Here is a 23755-nt window from a genome sequence, read left to right on the forward strand (position 1 = left end):
TTGGAAGAAAGTGATCAAGGAGAACTTTTTATGCGGTAATGTATGGAGCTTACTCCAGTTGTTAAGCACATAATTAGAAATTCAGCAAGTCTTACCAAAGAGAGTCATAAACAACCACAATTAAAAACTCAAATGTCTGTGCTTTGTATGGCAACATGTATGGCGGGAGGGAGGGGGGAAAGGAGATTTTTTGGTGATGACTCAGGTTAACTCCAATTAAACTTAGCTTTAACTCTCAGAGCCACAAAACAAGCAGAACTTTACTGCTCGCTGTTAGAGGTTGTTTTATAAACTGGTAAAATTGCTTCTAAGCATCTCCAATAGAAGAGGTACAAAAGGTAAATCAAAGGAAGAAGCAGTCAGAATGCTACAACTATAGCACAGAATCCTTATGTGTTAATAAGTGTCAATAGGTAACAAAGCAAACTTGAATCTATGCATCACTTTCCTCATCCTGTATGTATTGAACAAGTTAAATTTTTTAAAAAATCTTGTAATAAATTATTTTAGTTTTTGGAGTATACAGTGTTTGCAGAAATACTATTAATTTTAATACGCAGATTCAATGATACTACTAATTTGAATAACCAGAATCAATGTAGCTTTGTTAAATGATCTACAAACAATAGCATTTTAGCAGTGATCAGTGGCAGATTGATATTTCTATCTTATGGCACTTATGTGGTCTGAAATGGCAGAACAGACTTGTCTCATTAAATCCTGTCTGGGAAGACAATATGTGGGGAAAGAAACTTCATCATGATTAAACATCCCATTTAGATTACCATATTAGTGTTGGGTCATCATAAACGCTGGGTAAGTGAAGCAATGCTTCTCTTCAGTAAGTGCTTCAAAAATTTTAAGGAATTTAAATGCTTGGAAACATTTTCTGACTCACCTACTTTCCTCATCAAGTTTCGCCCTTGATTTCCATATTTATTCCTCTAACTCTCCTGAAGTGCCCTTCAAAATGCACAAGCATGGATTTATCGTAAACTTCAGTGTTGCAGCTCTGCTGTGATTGTTCTGATCATTTCAGGACAAATGTGACAGTTTAAACTAATGACTGAACATCTATTGTGTTAGTGCTGTTTCCTGGCTATCTAGTTATTATTTATTTCCTGCTTGTTCTATTGTTTCTTGCCTTACGAAGACTCCTGTTTGCTCTGATAAAATTCCTTATAACATGTCTGCAACACCAAGGTTTGGGTAAAGGGGGTCCTCTGAACGATAACACAAAGAGCATATAAAGAATCCATCAAAGCAGTCAGTAGTATAATGCAATTTTTTTTCACTAGACATCCTCTTCACTACTAGATTAGTCACTTTGTTAATGAGCAAATGACCCATAACTCACAGGAGTGGGAACTTTATGTGCAGGTCTTGCCTTTACCAGTGCAGATGAACTGCAGCATCCTTGCCATTATATCATTGCTTAATATTTATGGCTCCTTCCCGTCTTTCTTGGGCATTCCATGCATTGTGGGAGTTTCAAGAGGGTGAAAAATGCAGAACCCAATGGCAAAATAGACACTGGGATTTACACTTCTCATTGTAATAGAAAACATTATTAAAAGATGCCACTTAGATCTAGAATCCACCAGGACCCCATAAGCAGACAATGAATCAGTTTTAAAAAGCAATCTTTGTATGTGCTAATACATTCAAGATGCTATTTTCTACTACTATATTCTAGGCATCTTTGGAATTTTTTGTCCAGGTCTCACTTTAGCATGACTTTAAGTCTAAAGAGAATTCATCAGGTCATTCTCTGTATGAATGCAGCTTGTCTCACTGTGCTAGGAGGAGCTGACACAGTGAAGTCTAAAAAATTCATAGTTTGTCCATAAAAGAAGAGTTTACGGTTTCAGTAGAATCTAAGAACTTATGAGATCTTCCTTTTAAAAGTATTTTTTCCGCCTGTCCTTATTTTCACATATTGAAAATCTGTGTTTACAGAGCCCTGTGTCATCCCACCCCAAAAGGGAAGGGAGAACCCAAGATTCATAGATGCCTGTGGGCCAAAAGGAACAACAAAAGTCAGAGGGTCCACAAAAACTTGTCAAATTTTACTGGTAAATTTTACAGACAGCATGGAAATTGGTATGTTAGTCCTTTATAGCATAAACACACCATTGTGGATTTTGAATAAGGGAAAGAGTGAGAGAGGAGAGAGAAAGAGAGAGAGAGAGACAGAGTAAAGAGAGGGAGAGAGAAAGGAAGATGACAAGTCCTGGCTACAGCACTGATACAGCTGATGGGATGTCAGGGGTCCTGGGGTCACTGCTCAGGCCTTACAAGGGTACCTTTTTATAGGAAAGCTTTCCCCACCCTGGAGCTAAGTTTCTTGCTTTCTATGCAAATTAGTTATCATGTGCAGTTTGTTTTTCTAGACCTTTCTGGAAACAGGTAAGAGGGCTTCAGGGGCCTTTCGTGGTCTTGATCCTCCCCTGCTGCATCAGGCTTTGCTCAACAGTCCATGCCTGCTTCTTGACCTCATTCCTGCACTTGTTATGCTTATCTCTAGGAGCCAGAACAAGGAAGTTTGTCCAAAAGAGCGCTGTCCTACCTCCATATGGTCCCCTTCTCCAGCCACATCCTGTTCTTTCTTACAGCATGTTCTTACCAATAATCCTTGGTTGTCTCCATGGCTATCCAGCTATCAGTGTTTGAGACATAAGCACTGGCCCCTTATCTTCCAGACTTCTCTAAGCCCAGAAATTTCAGTCTATGACTCTCTTAAAAACTCAGAGTTCAAAAAAAATTCCATCAAAAGTATATAATATTCAAAATTTTAAGTTGGTGGATTTCCCTAAGTGATCAGGGAAGTAGAAGTCAAAGCAGAAGTACATTGTGTACCTCATTTAGCAAAAAATGATGACAAGATTTCCATATCCAGCATTATTTTAACATATTAAATTCTAGGAAGCATTTTGTACATTTAATCTAGAAATGGTTTTCTATAGACAAAATAACTTTCAGCTTTGATGATAGGGCTGATTCTCTTCTGCTGAAATACCCAAGTTAAGTTCATCCCTAACTTCATACCTGGCAGATCACAGAAAATTTATCTGCCTGACACAGTAAATCCCATGGTAATTAGAGAGATTAGAAGCCTTTATAAATATTCTAAACCTTTACTCACTTACACATGAGGCCAGGAAAAAAGTGTTTTCTCAAATCCTCAGTAAGACCCTGGACCCATTGAAGTCAACTGTAGTCTTTTCTATTGACTACCATAGATCTGAAATCAAGAATTCAGGAATTCAGAATTCAGATCTGCAATTCTCTTCTGTTGCTCTGCATCAGTGATGGTTTTGTGCAAAACCTTGGATAAAATGTTGCCAATGGCTCTCAGGATAGAATTTAGCTGAGCAGTAAAATGTAATGATTGGCCTGCTGCTGTGTTTTGCATTACATTTTATTGATATAGCAAACATTATAGGAATGAGGTCTATGAATTCTATGAATGCCTCTGATATTTCCTGAATTAATTCCTCTTTCAAACCAAAAGCTTGTGGTTAAAATGAAGTATACTTTAGAAACATGTTTTATTTGGAGAATTTTCAAGAATCAAAAATCCACCACAGCTTTCAGTAGATGATTAGTTATCATCACCATTGATCATTTTGGCCATTTTTAAGTCAAAATTTGTCTAGCTTGAACTTCCAGGTGCAGTGTAACATGTATGCCTTTGTCTGATAGACTGAAGAGTCCTCTACAGCCATCCTTTTGCCCTCATATAGATATTGACACAATCAAGTCACCCTTTAACCTGGGCTATAATGTGATTTATCTAGACTGAGTACCTTCCCTTTCTTCCACATACTTGGCCAATACTGATTTCCAGTCTTTTATCCATGCTACTTGTTCTCCTCTGAAATCTTACTGACATCCTCCAGGTTCATAGCAAGGTGTTCTCAAGCAGATATGCAGAATTAAGACTATTTTAAACCTGGAGCAGTGGCTCGTGTTAAGTTCTTATTAGAATTATATTAGTCATAAAGGCATTAGAAATTATTAGCAACAGCTCCTAAAAAAAAGGTGACATATCATGTTATTTCAGGTTTAGATGTTCAGGGACAGAGACTAAATGGGAAAATAAAGTGTGTTTGAGCCTTCAGCACTGACATTTGGGCTGCAGCAGCCTCTTCATTTGGGCTTCTACATACAGATGTAGGAGTCTGAAAAGAGGTGCCATTTCATAATCTAGAAAACTCCTCCCTTTGTTTATTTGCAAGTGTGCTTTAATGTACTGAAAATTTCCATCTAGCTTTGGATGAGGGCACAGTTCTTCATCTTCCTCTTGGAAAGTTGCCTAGTTTTTGTGTCCAATGTTAAGATCACGGCAGCAGCATGGCTGGAGGACTGATGTAATAAACAATGTAATACAGTGAAGTTTGTAAAACACTTTCCTTGGGGGTAAAATTAATGTATTAAACTTTATTGTAATTGCATTTTATTTAGAAAATTATGTTGTTATAATTCATACATGCTGTAAGATCTCCAGTGCAACTGCTTCATGAAAGTGTTGCAGTAACCTGTGAAGAGACTTATAATACTTTATCTAGCTATTTCTGCTTGTGATTGACAGTTCATAGACTGGTCTATGACACAGATATTTCATGCAATGAGTATTTGACATTTCTCACCCAATCATGCTGATATTTTATGAAGTTTCTCTAATAAAAAAAATCCTGTCAAATTTGGAGGAAAGAAATATTCTACCTTTATTCTTTGCTGAAATATGTTTACTGGTAAAGCAAAAAATACCTCTGTAAAACTGTATATCTGTTAAAACAACCAACAACCAACCAACCAAGCAAAGAGTTAAATGTGTTACTTCAGCAAAAATTCTCAGTTGTTCAGTATCCTTATGATCGAGTGTTTCTTCTAGCCTTTTCTGTCAGATTTTTTACTTTTGCTTCTGCTTTTGGTCTATCACAGTTTCTTACACTCTTCCTATTTTTCTCTCTCCTATATTTCCTTCTGCATTATGAAGTCCATGCAGGATGAGCAGAAATAGACTTTTCTGATCACCCTAGTTTTCAAACACGGAGGTTTGAGGCTTTAAAGAGAGGTAAGATAGGGAATGCTGATGTCAGGGCTACATTGTTCAAAGAATTAAAAATAGGACTACAGGGAGAAAAGAGGACAGGACTGAAAAATAAATCCCAACAGAGAGGTTTTAAGAAAACCCTCTGTCATGCAACTTTACAGTCAGTTTCTGAGAGAGGACTATGTATCTGTGCAGTCCCACTAAGACCTGGCCCTGTCAGGCCAATTTCTCCTACTTTATAACTTCAACACCACACTAAAATTGTAGCATGGTTTCATAAGTCAGTTCAGTGCACAGCCATTTCACCTTCCCTCATCCCTCCACACTCCTGCAAAATGAGTCTAAGGTGCAGCAACAGCCACGAGTCAATCAAGGATGGTTCTGATTGTAAATGCTTGCAATAGTATAAATGACAGTGCTGAAGGAGATTATATTCAGAGCCACATACATGCTGCAGAGGTCCCACCTCGAGATTAGCCTAAAATACCACCCAGATCTCTAGGTCCCACCCAATTAGCACAGCCAGGCAATCTTCCTGGCACTACAGAGGCAAAGATGTATTTTTAGCTCAGTGCTGTGCTCTCTCCCCTGAACTCTTGGAGCCCCGCTGAGCCAATGGAGTCCCAATCAGTGGGCTAGCTCTGATGCTGCCCCTTCACAAAATTGCCTGTAAAGCCAGTTCAGTAAAGAGATCTGTAATGAGCTCAGCAGCTTGTGGATCTCAGTAAACTGCAGCAGTGAAGCAAGTTCATGGCTGAAATGCCAGCCCTTTTATTCATCGGTAGCACATCAATTAGTAGTTTAGCAGGCAGAGGAAAGATACAGCGAGTGTTCATTTAATATTAGGCTGATTGTTAGTCTGTGTCTGTGCTAATTCTGGCAAATTTTCTGCATTTTAGTACTTGAGGAGAGCTAGTTTCTTTCTTTCTTTTCTTTTCTTTTTTTTTTTTTTACTGTTACCCATGCTGCAAAGAACCTGATAGCTAAGTTCAATTACAATGTATAGAATCAAAATGTAAAGATGAATAAATAAGAAGTTAAGTAATTATTCTTATAGATTGAACAATTAATGAAGAAAGAAAAAGAATCTTGTAAGATTCATGTATGATTTGTGATATTGTTGTTATACTTATGGTTCTGGTTTATTACTCTCAGAGATCACTAAGCTTTAATGATTTGCATTATACATGAAACTCTTGTGAGTTAATCAGTACCTCAAGTTCTTCAGTGGTCTTACCCTTTCTTTCTTTCTGTGTTACAAAGAACTGATTTTACTACTTAATTAGTTCCTCTGGTCAAGGACTATGGACCCAGTGTTGTCAAAGTTAGCAGAAAGAAACATCTGTCCACTCAGCCAGAGCTCTCTTCCATCAGTAGTAGGGATGAACAAATAGTTGATGGCAAACAATGTGGTCACCAAATGATGGGCTATTCTCATTTAACAAATAATTTGGAACAGTTTAGGGTTTTTTGTATTTTGTCGTTACTTATAAGTATTCAAGAAATACTTGCTGGGAACATATTTCAGCCAGTTTCAGCCCACTGCATGTTGGATGTATGCCTTTACTATTCATGCTTGCTGCTCTCCTACAGTAATCAGTTTCCCAAGTCACATGGGGTTGTTTTTTGTCCATTACTGGTGAGTAGAACTAATAAACAGGAGGTTAAACCTATGAATTAGTTTCTGCTTTCTCACTTGGAAATAAAATCTCCTCTTCTTTGCAGGCAAGCACAAGCCTACCTAGCTCAAGCTTAATATGTGATACTGGACATTCAAGATTCCTGGGCCCTCAATTCTACTGGAAATATAGAAGAGTTTTTTGAAAGTCAGCAGCAATAACAAATATTTCAGACTTCAAGGAGCAGGGATTTTTTTTCTGATGTACTGTTCTTAGGACTCTGTGATGGGAAGTCACAAGCTTAGGACAAATTTAATACTCATTCTCACTCATTAGGGTTACAAAAAAGTCATTCTCAAATACTTCTTTGCTCTGTTCTCAGGTAGAAAAAGAACAAAACAGTTCAGAACTTTCTACTACCCCTGTTCTTTAATATGTCTGCATAATCACTGCTTTTTTGGTTATCTTAAAATGTATTCTGGGTATCAACTGCTGTTCTCTTGATATCTGCTGCATGACAGAATGCTGACACCTTTTTCTGCTAAGTACCCCTCACTCCCCAGCAGTCTCTATTATAGGCTATCAGTCAGTTTTACTGGGCTGTACCAAGCATTGTTCTGTCTCTGCCATGTGCTGAGGCTCCCTAGAAATGTAGATTTGTCTCTCCACCTCATTCACCTTTTAATGGCTCAGATTTTCAACAAACACTGCTGTATTCCTCATAGTCCCATTTGTCTGTATTTTCTGAGACTGAAATAGTCCTTTCCAACAAGGTGATATTATGTTCCATGGTATGATGTTTTCTTTTCATTTACTACGTGCATGTTACTTTGATATTTATTTTCTGTTTTCTGAAACTCCTCTCTTGCTGTTGGTTCACCTATCTGACCCATTTTTCACTCTACGTGTCTTGACCCATGATATATCTGTCACATATGAAGTCAAAGCTTTTCTCTCTGTGCCTTTGAGGATCTGCATCCCTTGGCTCTCACCTCCGTGATAAGGCTGGTCAGAATGACTGTCACACAAGGGTTTTTTCCTCAAATTACATTTTTTTCCTTTTTTTTTTGGTGAAGGTGGCTGAATTATTGCCAGTGAGAACAAAACTGAATGTTATAACACTGGAAACTGTCAAAATATAAAACTGTTGCCAATCTCCGTGTCTGCTTCCATCTGTTTCTCTGTTGTCTCCTTCCTTTTCTGCTCCCCAGCCGATGTCAGATCCAATATCCATTTTATTTTCCTTCTTCATAAACACCTATACTCATTTTCCCAGACCAGACTTTGTACCAGGAATGTTATTTCCCAGAAGCTCTAAATATTTCAGTTTTTTTCTGATTGCTCTCCATTTTAAGAGGACAAGTAAGGAGTGACAGCTGAGAAAGCCATCAGTGTCTCATTGATAGGACACATTATATGACTTTCTTCTTAGATCCATGGTCCCAATGCTCCTTTTCCCCCTAATTCAGTCTTCATGCTATTCTGGGAGAGAAACACATTGTGACTTCTTTGGGCTTTTTCTGACATCTTTCACATTTTTGAGTTATTAAATTGTTAATAAATATTTAAAATTCTATAATAGCAGGTATAAAATATAATTACATAATAACATGGCAATTGCATCTACTAATGCAAGCAATTGCAGATGAGACATATGTAAATACTCTCTCTGAATGGCATGACCATTCACTCTTTTGTTTGCTCCGCAGGCCTTTTTGGAGGGGCTCTGAGAGAATTCATGGTTATGAAAAAGATGCCCACATAGTTTTGTCACTTTTGCCTAAATGCAGAGCTTTCCTTACCACACTCCTTCCTGAACTGAAATCATGTAGTAATATATACACAAACTGAGTCATATCAGGTCCAGTCTCCAAGTTATGGGCAGGCAATAAGAACTACTGCATGGAATCCCAGACCAGGGAAGGAAGAAGATGAGGTGACTACACTAAAATTCACTCTATTTTAGAAGGACCCAGGTCTTGTACCCTCAGAAGCCTGATTCTGGCTGCACTCTTGAGGTTGCCACAAACATCACCACACACTGTGGATCCCTCTGCATTTTTTGGTCTGGGAAAGACACAACTAGGTCCCTGCAAGAGCCTTCACACCACAGTTTCAGCTGTGACCATGAGGCTCTTCTGACATGGTAATGGCAACTGACCAAGAAGCAGTAACAAATTCAGAAGAACACAAGGACAGGCACATGGTCCTTTTGCAGGTACTGTCAGCACAGCTTTCTCTTTCTCTGCTTTCCAGACATGAAGGCATTAGGTGAGCTTGTCTGCAAGAGGTAATGGTCAGGGAGAGGAGGAAGTTTCTTTAAGTAGTCAAGATACTGTATGATTTGCTGAGCTATTAGAGGAGTCTAGTGGACCCAACATCAACTCAGCTGGGAGAAGAGTAATTATGTGTAGAAGAAATCTGTAATTTGGTTTTTTCTGAGGGAGAACCCTATTATTAGGAGCTGCATATTTAGGAAAACTTCTTAACAGCACTGTAAAACACATTTAAAATCATCAACCTCTTTGAACTTTCCTTCTTTATTTGTATAAGTTTGTCAGCACCTTATCTTGAACAGAAACAACTGTAATGCATAATTTTTTAGTTCACAGATAAAAACCCTCTCTCTTTACACAGCAATGAAGATGGGAAAGTGTACAGTATGATTCTAATACAAACAGTGAAATAAATCTCACTTCAAGAAGAATTAAATGAAAAATAGAAAGTAAATCTGTCAAATATATTTGGTTAACATGAGTAAAAATACTTGACATCAGACTTACATACTAAGATAAGCAATTGCTACCTCATTTAGATATAGCCAGTGTTTCTTTATGCAACAGAGGTCCATTGCCAATTTTAAGAACATATATTTAAAAACATATATTACAATGACAGATGTTCTATAATGGAATCATCAGTACTGTGTGAATACAGCACAAGTACTGGTATAAATGCAATACCTGATGAAGTTCTTCAAGCCACCAAGTAATCACAAGGGATATCTTTATTTTAGACTGAGAAACAATCAGAGTTTAAACAACTGATCATAGCTCTGCTGTCTAGTGACTAGCCTAATGCTTAAGACAGCATGTTGAGGTGTCCAAGGCTTTTTTCTCAACTTTTCTGTAACTGCCCAAAACACTGAGTGCCTCGCTGTTCAGCCTGAGTTTGTCAGGTGCCCAAAGTTAGCTTCCAAACACTTTTAAAAACCCTGAGTTTGAAAATTTTGTTGACTAATCTCTTACCTGAGCTATTTTATTATCTAATGTATTCAAAGGGACCTAAATCCTGCCTAAGTCCTGGAAGAGGAATTCTCTTTCTCCCCATAGTAAATAAAATAATTTTTGCTGGGAATATCTACCCCTTGAAAAGAACCTAATCATGAAGTTCTTGTCTGCACTCTTGCTGGGAACCATGCAGTGGTCCTCCTCTTCCAGCATTAGCAAGATGCATGAATAATGTGCCCAAGGTGGTGATCCAAACATCTAATATTAGGGGGCACCTAAGATAACAGGGCCCTTGTGAATGCTATAGGTTCAAACCTTGCCAGGTTCCCTGATCCCTCTGGGAGCACTGGAGAAAAGGGAGCAAGTGCTCTTTCAATTGTACTTGGCTGTTTGAATCTATTATTTCACTTTTTGTTTGGATGTCATGAGCCAAAGCAGACCTCCTCTTAGTTCTTTGGATGCCACTCTGCCAAGATTGACTGGACACTCTTGAACCGAACAGACTGAGGTGGTTCTTGTGTAGTGTAGAACTGGGTCTGGGTGCCTGCAAGAAGTGTCAAGGAGCTCAGGCAGCTTCTATTGCAGCTCTGGGCATCTGCCTTTGCAGAATGCAGTATTTGGAGATCAGCTCTCTTCCCTCCGCTGAATTCAGAGGGATCTTGCACAGCACTCAGTTGTGTGTGTTCATGTCTCTTTATCAGTGCCAGGTGCCTTCGATTACAGTGCTCCGCAGCAGGACATTGCCCCTTGCATACACAGGGAAATGTGTGTATTTTCTTTGGTGATGTTTTTGTTGTCTTTATGCTTCTTACGGTTATATTTATTTTCAATTAGAAAAATAGTATGAAATAAAATACACAGAGACTACATTTTATGTTATATCCATAGCTTCTGGGGATTGCATTAGTGAAAGAACTTGAAGCCCTTGCAAAATGTGGGGCTGGTTGGTGACTTCCCAGACCTAGGATATTGCAGCAGCCTGCAATAGCCTAATACAGGTGTCTGCCAGGTACCTTGTGACTTTGAGACATCACTCGTAGCAAATCTTTGTGATCTTTCAGTATAAAATGACTTTTGAGCGTAAAGCAGAGCAGAGTTCTCCAGCATGATACTGATAATGTTTGATGTGTGACATGGGAGGGGATGTGACACCATGTGGATGCCAGTTTGTGCAAGGATCTGTGGGAGAGGTTGAAAGAATGTCTCAAGGAAGCATCAGTCAAAACCAGGTTATTTATTTGCCATGTGTCCTTCAACAATCTGACCCATCAACTGTGCTAAGATTTCCCTCCAGAGGAAAACAAGTAACTTTCAGGAGAAGGGATTTGTGTGTGAAAGAGCATAGAGAGAGTAAAGATGTCAGGGTGACCATGTTCTGCGAGTAAAACTAGAATGATAGTGTCTCGAGTCACAGACTTTTTGCAGAGTTAAGTCCAGCTCTTATACTCTTAATATTCCCACCCATCTATCCCAAAAAACTCTCATCTGACTTTGATGGTGCTTTCAACCCAGGCTGACAATCCTGTCACACAGTTTGGGTGGCAGCTCTAGCAGTCACTTTCCCTTCAGCTGATGCTCAGCCAGTTCTACAGGTAAAGGCAATGACAGGGAGCACCATCCTGGGCCCTGATGTTCCTCTGACACTTCCTCACAATTCTGCATCCCCTGGCATGTGAAAATCCTATGTGTTTGCCCAGATTTCAGTGGGAAAGAGTCACAGTCAAATTTGTCAGAACTGAATGTGGTAGGGATGGCAAAGGCAACAGAAGGGCTTCTGTAAATACCTAGGTGTCAAAAGGAAAGCTATCAAAAATGAGGGCCCACTGCTGAAGGAGAATGGGAACCTGGTTACGCAGAACATGAGGTGCTGCATGCCTTGTTTGCCTCAGCCTTTACCAGTGAGAACGGTCTTCAAGAATGCCAGATCTCATAGACCACGGGAAGGGCTGAAGCAAGAAAAAATGTACCCTTGCAGGAAGAGGATCAGGTCTTGTATTACTTAGACAAACCAGGCATACATATGTCCGTGGGGCCGGATGAGATAGACCCACAAGAGCTGAGGAAGCCAACAGCTGTCACTGCAAATTGTGAGGCCACTCCCGATGATCTTTGAGCAATTATGGTAACTGGGAGAACTGTGAGCAATTGTGGTAATTGGGAGAACTGCCCAAAGGCTGGAGAAAAGCAAATAGCACTCCAATCTTCAAGAAGGGCAAGCACTTAGAGAACTAAAGGCTGGTCAGACTCACCTTGATCCCCTGGGATGTGATGGAACCATATTGGAAATAATTTCCAGACACCTGAAGGAAAAAAATAATCATGGAGTAGTCAGCATAGCTTCATCAAAGGGAAATTATATTTGACCAACTGGATAACATTCTGTGCTAAAGGACTGGCAGGGCAGATGAGGGGAGAGCAGTGGATGTTTTCTACCTGGACTTCAGAAAGGCTTTTGCCACCGTTGAATTAAGGGGTGGATGAGTAGAAAGTGAGGTGGATTGAAAACTGGGTCCAGAGAGTTGTGGTCAGTCTCATGAAGTTTAGGTGGAGGCTTCTAAGTAACAGTGTACCCCAGGGGATCCAGTCCTGTTTACATCTTCATTAATGACCTGGATGACAGGGCAGAGTGCATTCTCAGCAAATTTGTAGATAACACAAAAGTGGCAAGAATGGCTGATATGCCAGAGGGTTGTACTGCCATCCAAAGAAACCTTGACAGGCTGGAGAAATGAAGGCCAAAAAACTTCATGAAGTTGAACAATGGGAAGTGAGAAGTTCTGCACCTGGGGAGGAAAAACTCCAGGTATCCATGGATGCTGAGTGTTGCCCAACTGGAAAGCAAGTATTGGTCAAGGGAGGTGATCATTCTTGTCAGCGTTTGTGTCATTGTCCTCAGCACAAAAGAACTGTTGTGTCCAGTTCTGGGCTCCCCAATACAAGAAAGGACATGGATATACTGAAGAAACTCCAATGAAGGGCCGTGAAGATTATTAAGGGATTGGAGCACCTTTCATATGAGGAAGACAGGCTGAGAGAGTTGGGGCTGTCCAGCCTGGAAAAGCGAAAGCTTGGGAGGGATCTTACAAGTGTAAAAATACCTGAAGGGAAAGTGCAAAGAGGACAGAGCCAGGGTCTCTTGAGTGGTGATCAGTGACAAGACAAGTGGCAATGGGCACAACCTGAAACACAGAAGGGTCCTTTTAAATGTAAGAAAACAGTTCACTGTGAAGTTGATTGAGCACTTGCATAGGTTGCCCCAGGAGCATTGTGGAGTCTCTGTCCTTGGAGACGTTGATTGTTCAGGTGGGATGCTGGGCAACTGGCTTTAAATGTCTGTGCTTGAGCAGAAATGTTACACCAGCTTACAGAGGTCTCTTCTAACCCCAAACACTTTGTGATTCTATGAAGTCTATGCACCGAAAAGAACCATGTTTCCTCAGAAGTCCTAATGGTTTGAGGAGACTCAAGCCAATGAAGATGACATGCCACAGGTGCAGCACAGCTATGTACACACTGGGCCAGCTGGTCAGCCACACTGGTTGGACAAGAGCAAGTTTTAAGAGAGCTGTGGACCATCAAGTGAGGGTAAATCTCAAAGCCAAGGCATCCTGAAGTTTGTCACAGCAAAGACAAAGAGTAGCTCTTCTGAGGGCTATTAGCCAGAGTTAATGTTTACAGTAACATTCTTTTTCATAAAGGAAGGGTTCAAATTAGGAGCAGCGGTTACTGTATTTTCTTTTCAGCAGTTGGGGATCAAACCACACTTTTACCATGTAAATGAGGGGTGAAATAACAGATCCTTTTACAGTGTTTTTTTGACCAGACAGGATTTCAGCACATATTGTGTTGTCAAACAAAGAATAGCTCCACAGGAGCCAGGACTCTCCCTATGAATCATTCTGTCCCCCCTCTCCACTCTCCATATAGCTTTTCTTTTTGTAATTTTCCTTAAACATCTTCTAGATGAGAAGGTCATACTAACTGAACTTAAAAATGGCTAAAGTTGGCCATTTACTAGCTACAATTTTATTTAATAAGTAGTGACTAATAATGGTTATTTGCCTTCCTACTTGGAGACAGAAAATACACTTTAAACATATGGATAGTCAAAATTATAAACATATCCTTCCCCTAAAATACCAAACAGAAATAAAAGTCATAATACATCCCCAGTACAAGGGGTAAAATTAGAGTGGAGGGCCTGAGAGATGGTGTATATATTTTTCTGCATAATGTTATGTCAACAACAGCTTTGTGTGAAGCAATATTACATATAGAACCATGCTGAAATTTACAGGAGCTGTTTGGACAACCTGAAATACATGACAGAACAAGTATGAGATTTGGAGTGAAACAGTTAGAAATAGAAGGAAACAAGCTAATGCAGTTAATTCATGTTAATATGGGTGGAGAAAGTATTACAGGTGCATCTAAATATTGCTTGGTGAGCATTAATGGACATTGTTTCTCTACAACTTTCAATGGGCAATTTGTCAAATACTCTCTGATATGTTTTGAAGAGAGTGCTTTTTTTTGTGCATCCAAGGTGCTCAGTTTATATTCTCAAGGGCTGGTTGGGAAAAAACAGGAGCAAAGGAGGAGTAGTCATGAGTCTGCCCTGATTTGCACTGACTGGAGTGGCTTTTTTGGTCTGAGCCTAACTTTTTTTTTAACAACCTAAAGTAACAATAAAATCTTCTTTTTCCTGGCCTGCTATCCTGGGAACGGGGACACAGCAGTCAGATACCACAGAAAGATAATTAAAGCAGGAAAAGTGCTATCTAGCTGCTGAAGCCTGCTCTTTCCTGCAATGCCCAGTGGCTGACCATGATCTGGCCTAAAGTATAATCATTTGCCTTAAGACTGACAGATGTCATGGTAATTTCCTGGATTCAGCAATTATTTCACTAATGTTTTGTTTCAAATCTTCAAAAATGCCTAAGTGACCAAATTCAATTTTTCATGCATGTAAGTATTTTTAAGAAGTGGTGACAACTTTGTACTAAATATGATGCTATAGGAGCTCAGTGCAGGATGAATATCTGCTATAACTATTATTTCTGTGTTTGTGCTCATTAAAATGTGAAAAGTAACATTTGAATACACACATATATATTTGAAGTATTTTTCTGGGAATTGTTTTTTCAAATTATTCTTACTGACTTACTGAATCACAGAATCATTTCAGTTGGAAAAGATATTTGAGATCAACAAGTCCAACCGTTAAGCCAGCACTGCCAAGTACACAATTAAACCATGTCCCCAGATGCCACATTTACACATTTTTTCAATACCTCCAGGGATGGTCACTCCACCTCCTCCCTCGTCAGCCTGTTCCGATGCTTGACAAACCTTTCAGTGAAGAAATTTTTCTAGTATGCAATCTAAACCTCCACTGGTGCAACTTGAGGGCATTTCCTCCTGTTCTATTGCTTGTTTCTTGGGAGAAGAGACCAACACTCACCTTATCACAACCTCCTTCGAGGTAGTTGTAGGGAGTGATAAGGTCTGCCCTGAGCCTCCTTTTCCCCAGGCTAAACAACCCCAACTCCCTCGGCTGCTCCTCACAGGATTTGTGCTCCAGACCCTCCACCATTTCTGTTGCCCTTCTCTAGACACACTCCAGCTCTGAGACACTGTTGACTTACAAATCAGCAATAAACAAGTGGAGATTCCTATGAATAAGGCAAGTGAAACTAGAAAAGGGGAAAGAAGGAAGGAGAGAAGAGGTGAGGCAAAGAAAAGGAAATGGAGAAAGAAAAGAGATCTAACACATGGAGCAGTGAATATAAACCTTAAAAGAGCCTTAGGATTGGGCTCAGGAAAAATGCAAAGCAGGCACAGCTTTATGTAGGACATAGAGTCACAAACAAGACACTCAGCTCATCAAAAGACAAGTCTGCATGCTTACATTTCCAAAGTTCCATCTCCAAAAGAAAATGAGGTATTGCTTTTAGTAAGTGCACAGCATATCAAGGCTGATCAATTTGTTAATGTGAATGTTTGAGAGAAGAGCAATTGCAGTAATAAAGGTTCTGACATGCAAATTAAAGTAATTGGGTTAGACCAAAAGAATAGTGTAGAACACCCAGGTGCCCAACTTTGTAGGCAAAATCCATATTATTTGAGGTTGGGGACTTTGTCATCACATGATTAAGGACTGTGATGGTGCAAGCACACCTGGGTTAGCATGAGCTTTGTTGCTGGTCTTGTGAATGCAAGTTTAACTGCACATGCAGCCTCAGGAACCCTGTGCTCCTGGGGAGATGGGACAGATGCTTCGCTATATTGTAGGTTTTAACTGTATTGCTAAGAAATCCAGTGAGGGCTTTTGAACAGAAAAATTGCAGGATTTAGCTGGAATGTGAGGAATCTTTGGGTCCCTAGTTAATTAGGATCTGATTTGTTACAGCAGCAGAAATAGTGTTAGGCAAAAAGAGAGTTCCTAGTAATAATGAGAATATGTGCTCCTCCTATTACTTTATTTGTATTCTTCCTTCTTAAAAGTAGCCGCTGCTTTTAAAGTAGCCTCAGTAAATCCAAACAGTGGGATGGAGACAGAGATTGACTAATTGAAATCTGCCCTAAGTGTGCACCCAAGAGATCAACTGAAATCAATTTATCTTGCAGAGGTAGGTGGTTATACACAAAAGCTCAGAAAAATCATACTGGAAACCACAGGAACACTTTCAATCAGGAAAACTAGGGGTTGCCTACTGCATATACCCTTGCTACTGAAAAGTGTGTGTATATGTGAGCATGCCTGTGAGTCATGAAGAGACAGAGAGTGGAGGAGAGAGAACAAGAGAAAGTGGGAAAGAAAAAAAGGAGGAAAAAAGAAATCACTAGAGACATGCAGATGCAGAAGTACAATGGTTGTATAAAATTATTTTGAGCTTTTCATACAACTTACATAATTCTCAAGTAGAAGAAAATAAAGCTATAATTTATGCAGTTCTCCCTAGCAAGTAAAAAAAAAAGTTATTTTTACAACTCCCTATATTGATTTTATTTTTAGAACACTTGCTAAAATAAGTAGAGGATTCAATCCTACTCTCTGAGGCATGTCAATTTGTGCCCACATAGTCGATGGAAAGATTGAACCCTAAGTGCAGATCATGACATTCTGCTGTGATAAAAGCTGTTTCTGTTTGCTTTAACACTCATGCATAGTGGTAAATGCCACCTGTGACACATTGGGATAAGTAACAACTATCTCTATTGCTAACAGTGATTGCGATACACTGGAAGTTGTTTCTGAAAGTTACCTGAGTCTCTTGAGTCAGGTAGGTTAATTTTGTCTAAGTGTTTTAGTACAGAAGAAGGTAGTCAAGTTACAGACACAAAATTCACTTGACAGGATTTTTTTCAGAACATGACACCAATTAACAAAAAAATAATACAACTTAAGAGAAAATAAGTCTGTAATCTACTTTGGGATGTGCTTGTTTCTAACCTTATTCAGGAAAAGCTTTGAATTTTTGCTTAGATCCTTCTTAAGCATGCCTGTTGGCTTGCTTAATCAATGCTATGGTAAATAGCCATTCTTCCAAACACAGACATGCATGCAATAATAATCAGTATCTGGGCAGTAAATGGTCCTTTAATCTATTATTTTCTTTGCCTTGTGGACACTGGCCTCTTCTTGTATTGTCAAATGAACTTATTTCCACTATTACTAAAGTTGTGGCTATGAAAGCAGAACCAGAAACTGCCGGAACCATCTACATTGGTGAAAATCTATTGCTCAATAAACGTGAACATTATCTTTCCAGGGATAAGAATTGTAAGATTACTAGGCTACCAGTGACATATTTCTTTTTGCATAGTGTGAAATCTCACAGAGGGCAACAGGGCAGCAGGCTGCCTTCCCATGACAACTTTTGCAACTTTCCAATTGCTTCTTCATCTTCCAGATGTCTCACACTTCAGAAAGCTGTTCACAACCTTAGAAGACTCCCCAAGAAAGCCTGTATACTTGTTTTTTATTGACTGTGGTGGCTACTATAGCTATTATATATTAATCAGGTTTTTGGATGGGGAACTAGCCATCTTATTTGTCTGGCTGAGGTTCTGTTCTCCATGCCTGCTGAACCTCAACATGGTACCATGTCAAATTACATGGCAGGGGCAAATTCTCTTCTGTAGCCATGTTGGCTGTTCAGTCCTTGTCTGCCATAAGGATGAAGAACTGTCAGGTTCCAACTCCAGAAATCTTTCCTGCCCCCTCCTCTGTGGCTCCCTCCAATGCTGGCCTAGTTTTGAATTATGCTGGAAAACAGATGCAAGCATCTAAAATTTTCTTTCTGTGTAAGATAAGATGCCTTTCTAATATCAATATCTAGAAGTTCCCAAAATCTTGAGCAATTTTAAAAAATCCAGGTGGGCACTAAAAAACACAGTGAGCATTGACAAACCCTCTGATTACAATTATAAATAAGTGAAAATGTTTGTTAAAATTTTCCAAAAAACCTATTTTTGTTCCCAGGCAATATTGTGTTACTCTGCTTGCATGCTTTGGTATGTTTCCTTCTGAGCTGGCTATATAGTTCTATAGACACAACAATACATATGCACATAAGCATTATCTATATCTCTTGTTTGCTAAACTTGGAGTAATTTATGTAATTATACACATAATGTATTTTATCCAAATACACAAAGAATTTTTTTTTCTAAATGCCACTTAGTATCTAGATTTAACTTAAACCACTACTTAGTCTATCTTAATAGGATACTAAAAAGGAATTTTATGACAACATTATCAGTAGCATTTTGCTGATAATTAGAATAACAATAACAATACTGAGATATTTTTTCAGTAATAATGGTGTTATTAATGAGATTTTTATGAAAGACAGACTTCTTTAGTATAATTATGAAAATTGATCTTTTTCATTTTACTTATTCACTGAAATCAGATAAGTGGCTTAACTACATGTATTATTTCTAATAAATATTCAAAAGAATGCATTTAAACAAGGCACCTCATTCTATTCTTGCTCATATTCCTTGCATTTAAATAAAAGTGTAATTGCTCTGCTTTTTTAAACTGCTAGTTTGGATTAGCTGTCTAACCTGTACAGTGTAGCTGTTTTCTGTTTGCATTTTTAATAGCTTTATTACCATTTGGTGAAGCCTTAATTTCTCACTCTCTTGAAGAGTCCTGCCTTTAAGTCAGCTCTACAATTTAACCAGCAATAATCTGTCAAGATAAGATAAAGACCTACACCAGATGAAATGCAGTATTTTTGTGTAGCATTCTGTCATTGTTAAAGGAAAGATCTGAGTATGTCAAAATGTAACACCTGAAAGTTTAATAAACTTTGTAGCATAATTTTACAGTTCACATTTTAAAATAAATTGTTCTAGAATACATTAGCTTTTTCACTAGTGAAATCAGTTAAATATCTATATAAATATGTTTGGGTGAAGGGAGCCAGCAGTTTCTCAATAAGGATAAAAGTTATTTCAGTTTTCAAGTCTCAGATTAAGTCACTTCTGAAAATCCTTGCTTCAGTTCAGTTCTATTAGCTCTGCAGTTTCCTCATAGTTCCTTCATAATATTTGGCTATAACATTGCTGCAGAGGTTCATTAAATATTAAAAACATTCTTTTTTTTTTAAGAGCTGATAATACTGAGGCAATTGAAGTGAAGCATACTTAAATCCTCTCTTTCAGGATTTGTGCTGCTCTTCAAGTATTCCTGTTTCTTTTCACATTCCTGTTTCACTTATCCATGCAATTAATGTGGTTTTTTTTTAAATAGAAATATATGAAGATGAGGTCCTAAACACATGTTAGGGTAAAATAGTAACTGAACCATTTTGGGTATGTCTGAACTCATATATTTATAGGATAGAAGAATGAAGAATAAGTTTTTCAGTTCTACCTTGTCTGAACCTATTCCACATGCAAATGGCTGTCAATGCATTTCATCTAACCAGGCACATTCAATGCAAATGGTAAAAGATTGGGTTCTGTAAGCTACTCCTGAGTCCATGAGAGTAGATACAGGGTCAGATACGTGGCTGGGAAGAAAAAGCAGAGTGCTATGCATGGAACTGTTTGGGCCGTCTTCTATTCATATCCTGCACTTCTGTGCCCTCTGAAGAGCCTGGACTGCTCTGCAATCTTTCTCTGCTCAACCCAGGAAGAGAGGAAGCCTTAGGATTTTGCACCCAAGCTTTTATACATACATATATATATATATATATATTTAGTAACTGGACTTTTATGAATACTTTTTCCTTTTTTTCTCCCCCCTCTTAAATAAAAACTGCGGTAAGCTAAAGAGCCAGTACTAGAAGCTGTTTGCAAGCATTCAGCTCAGCTCACTACTTGGACTCAAGCTATTATCACTCCATAATGATACGGGTTAAACTTTCCCAGGACAGCTTTGCTGGAACATAGACTTCCATGAAATAGTTCCATTTTGATGAATCATGATTTGGTGAAAAATAGCTGATTTCCTGCCAATTACCCAATTTGTTTAACTTCAGTATTTCGTGTTCCTGAGCTAATTCTGCACTGAACTATATTAAGAAGCAGCCCAAAATGCTCTTTTGGAGAACTCTGAAGGTTTGACACCATAGACCCTGTATTAATTGCAAATATCATAGTACTGTGTATTTTCATTTCTCACAGTCAGTGATTCATGAACTGCAGAGGCATCACTAGGAAGACTTTAACTTACGAGAACCAGGCCTAAGACTGCAAAGGTTGGTAATAATTCAGCTCTGCTTTGGCATAAACTTGGTAGTTCTCAGGGCTTTGGTAATTAGTTCCGAGGAAAAAAACTGATTTTCAGACAAACAGGGAAGATCTGCAATAAATATATCTATTGTGAGCTTCGTCAAATACACTACTGTCAGAATACCTGTTCAATTTTAAGGTTAGGGCCATATGACTGTTCTGTGTTGCTCACATGAAAAAGGCCCATTTGATGTAGCTTTTCCAGGAAGAGCACTGAGATACAAACCTCATGTTTCAGAAACAGGAGCATTGAAAATTAGGGTTCTAAGTCTGTTGTTAAGGTCTTAAAAATATTTGGGACTTAAGAAGTATTTACATGTGGTTGCTACTTCATGGTGACCCTGAAAGGCAGCTCACTGATAGTTACTATCCCTATTCAATAAACAGTATTTTTTTCCTACATGGATGTTGAAAATGGGAATAAAGGCAGGTCATGAACAATGTCACAAGCCCATGCCTGTGAAAAATGAGGAGGGAGTCTGCAGTGGGCATAGCCCTTAACAAATGCTGAATGTCTGCTGAAACATACCTCTTACAAGCACAGATCTCCATTGAACAAAGAATTTAATCACATTCCTAAGTCCATACTTGTGTTTAGGGCTCTGATCTCTGTCTGAAAGACTTTCTGGAACTGCAAACTGGCATTCCTATGCTTACAGTTTAGACCAAGAGAAAGGGTTCTTTGGCAACTGAATCATATCAGCTCACAAGACCACAGAACACATGGGGCAAAAGAGCATGACTGCCAGCATCAGGGGCTAGGAGATCAGCATCTTTTGCATGGAGGCTTGAAGCAGTGTAAGATGTCCTCTCTTAAAGCCATGCTGAGTAACAGTGGTACTGTGCTGAGATGCTGATCCTTGACCATCATGGGAGGTTACTGCTCCATCAGCTCTGTCTGTGTGAACAGCCCTGCAAAGCACTTTGGCAGAAAGCAGCCGGGTTAATGCCAGCTGCCCAGCTCACCCAGGCTAACCCAGGCAGCTTTGTCCCTGCAACAGCAATAATGGTGACCTCTAGGAACAGGCTGACACCATCATCTGACATAGCTCTTTCAATGGTAATACAGACTTTTAACCTGATTATTTTCTTCACAGTCTGAAGTGAAGCATGGATGCAAACATCTCTTCCTACTATCAGTCCAGACCTACCTCAAGCTGGAAAAGCATTTATACAAGCAAGACAGAAGGAAGGGCAGGTAGACACTCCCTTTGAGCAGGAGGAACAGTGCACTTGGTGGAGCTGAAGCCAGCTGGACTCCAAACTTGTCTAAAAGCCTTCGTGAAAAGCAACTTTACAGCTGCTGTCTCAAATCAGTCTTTAAACAAGACCTCACATCCCATGATTTTAACAACTCTCTCCACACCAAAACAACCTGGGTTTAAGACTAGTCCAGGATGGAAGCACATGTACTTTTCAGGCTAATGTAATGAACTCTATGTTTCTGTCATGTAATTTTTTGTTTTTTAAAAAGTAGGAGCACTACCCCACATGTGTGTGGTGTGAAAGCACATGTCAATTAAAGGTGTATAAAATTATTACAACAAAATGCTCTGACTTGAGTAACCACGGAGAAGCCAAAAGGCTTGTGCTTCTATAACAAGTTCATTCAGAAAATCACAAGGCAGTGTGACAGCTGGAGTGAGGAAAGACTTGTGGCAATATTTTTTTAAGAATTGCATGATGAAAAAATAATAATAAACATTAACAATGCTTTTTGTTTTGTTTTGTTTTTATTTTTTATTTTCCCATGACATAAACAATGGTACTTTGGTTATAAGCCAAAACCTGACAAAGGTCCAAGGTTGAAAAGGGTTTCTTTGAGCCTGTCTTCCAGATATAATTATTGTAGGTTCAGAGGAACCAGATCTGGAGTGTTGTAAAACTCAACACAATGAACTTGACAGACAGCCAGATTTCTGTTTTCAGCCAGTTTAGGGTTACTATAATCTCATTATTATGCTTGAAAGACGACAAGTAATAGAATCTCAGGTAGCTGTTCTGTCTTTACTCAGCCGCATCTTCTCTTTTATGCCAATTTCCCTTGATTACCTGAACTAGTGAGGCTCGGTTTTCAACCACTTATCTTCCAGCAATAATCATCTGATCAGACTTACAAGGTTCTCACTGCTCTCAACGGTTTTAATGGGTCAAGCGTTAAATTAACCCTTTAACCGTAACCCAGGAGAATACAAAACTTATTAAAAAACAATTTACTATTCAGTCGTTCTTAACTTTGCAGAGGAGAAGGAGTTCTTTAGACAGATTTGCTTGTTGTTCTATCCACTCATATCTTGTTTTGCTTCATCTTTACCCTTAATAACATATGAAATCTTTCTAAAGCTCCTGCTTAAAGAAACATTCTTCTGGTTTCTCACTTCTAAAGAAACATAAAATGAAGCCATAGGAAAAGCTGTGTGTATCTTATGTTCTCTTTTAAGGCAACTTTTCACAAAAGTTGAATTGATTTTTCTATGTATGGAAAAGTAAGTCTGCAACATTTTAAGAATTTTAGGGCTCATGCAACTCTTGTGTACCCATCTATATGATGGAAAGGGTTTGCAGATCTGCTACATGAGAGCATTCGTACCAGTTACAGGAAGGAAGCAGCAAGAAGTCTCTTACTCATGTAGATCTGTGTTGGTGTGCAGGGCAGTCAACAGCTGTGTCAGCACTCCCAACCTCCCCAGAAAACTCTGGAGTGCTCTATGGGAAGAGGCTGGAGGCAGGAACCCAAGCAATGCTCTCTGGCTTTACCCTTCCCTAGGACAGTGCACAGCCAACAGAAATATGTCTTCTGCCTTAACTCACCCCAGAGCTGGGGAAATAGGATGTGTGAGAGGATAGGGCTCTGAAGAACAGCATTGACAAAGGTGCTCCTAGTAGCAGATCTGCAACATCAGGGAATGACACTATTAAGAGGGGCTTGAACAAGAGGCAAATGGCATCAGTGACTTTACCAGACCTGTTTTCTTGCAAAGCTAAGGGCCCCTGCCCACAAGAACTGCTTTAGCAGAGCAGCCTATCCATTCCAAAATGGGGTGAACTCTCCCTTTCAGCAACTCTCCAACAGCAAAAAGAGATGAAAGCAG

At 39.1% G+C, this 23755-nt stretch overlaps 1 long non-coding RNA gene across 1 annotated transcript in view; it reads left to right on the forward strand.

Annotated features, from left to right (window-relative positions):
* Positions 1 to 22147, forward strand: part of LOC139678699 (uncharacterized) — a 54992-nt gene extending 32845 nt beyond the window's left edge. Inside the window, exons 3-4 of the long non-coding RNA XR_011699074.1 lie at positions 20556 to 20629; positions 21761 to 22147. This is a non-coding gene — a long non-coding RNA (uncharacterized lncRNA). The remainder of the gene's footprint in view (positions 1 to 20555; positions 20630 to 21760) is intronic.
* Positions 22148 to 23755: the final 1608 nt, after the last annotated feature.

This window comes from Pithys albifrons, chromosome 1 (genome assembly GCF_047495875.1).
Source record: "Pithys albifrons albifrons isolate INPA30051 chromosome 1, PitAlb_v1, whole genome shotgun sequence".
Classification (NCBI taxonomy): domain Eukaryota; kingdom Metazoa; phylum Chordata; class Aves; order Passeriformes; family Thamnophilidae; genus Pithys; species Pithys albifrons.